Below are 1,096 nucleotides of genomic sequence, written 5' to 3'. Positions count from 1 at the left end.
GGGGGGCGGGCGGTGCTGATTGACCCAACCATGCGCAAGTGTGCGCCCCCGCCGGGCGAAACGTCCCTCGCCGGGGGGAGGGGGGAAGCCATCGGCCAGCCAGAGCCGGCGCCCTCCCTCACCGGGGGGCGGGGCGCGGGGCGCGGGGAGCAGGGGGGGGGGGGGAGGGACCCTTGTCCACGGGCCGGGGGCAATGTTTCGCCAAATCGTCCCCAACCATACGTGGACCGGCTGCCACGCCGGGTTTCGAGACGGCCGGCGCTTGTGCACATATTCGCCACCACCCGGCGCCGGTTCGATTCCCTTCCGTGGCCAGCGCACCGCGAGCGCGCCCGGCCACGAGGAAGACTGGCTGTCGAAATGGACATATGCCCCCCCCCTCCCTCCCCCTGCGCCCCCGGGAACGAGAGTTGCTTGTGGCCTCGCCCCCCGGCGGACGAGGTCCGGGCCCCGCCGCCCCCCGGGAATAATAACAGATGCCCCCCCCGGGTTCACACGGGGCGCCCGGCTGGGCTTCAGGGCGCGGCTCTTCCCCGCACGCTCGAAGGGCGGTCCAGACCGGCTCCCGCCCTCCGGCCCCGTCCCTTGGCCGACCTCCGAAGGACAAGGGGTCCGAGCCAGCTGGCGGGGAGGGGGGGGGGGCGGCCGCGGTCGCGCGCGCACACTTCCGCAACGCCCGGCCCCGAGCCAGTGTGTGTGACGCAGCTCCCCGCCTCCCTGGACGGGGGCTCGGGGGGCTGCTCATCGGCGACTAACAAGGTGAAACACCAGGGAGCTCGGCCTGGCTTGGGCCCGACGAATCCGCCGGAAATCGGGTATTTATTATTCCCCTCGGGTGGATCTATTTTTGCCACCCGCCGCTCTCCTGGTTTGTTGTGGTCACCCCCGGGGGAGGGCGGCGCGAGGAAGCCCGCGCCCTTGTGGTGGCCGCGCCTTGCCAGAGCCGGATGAGTGTGTGTGTGTGTGCGCATGCGTCCGTGCGCATGCACTTGTCCCACATCCGCCCGGTCGGAATGCCCCCCCCCCCCCCCCCCCCCCCCCCCCCCCCCCGGCCCCCCGCGCGAAGGGCGCGGGCTCGACCCCGGGCCACGATCCT

The sequence above is a fragment of the Fonticula alba genome (genome assembly GCF_000388065.1).
Source record: "Fonticula alba strain ATCC 38817 unplaced genomic scaffold supercont2.14, whole genome shotgun sequence".
NCBI lineage: Eukaryota > Rotosphaerida > Fonticulaceae > Fonticula > Fonticula alba.
The sequence above is the reverse complement of the archived record's forward strand: the minus strand, read 5'-3'. Positions refer to the sequence as shown.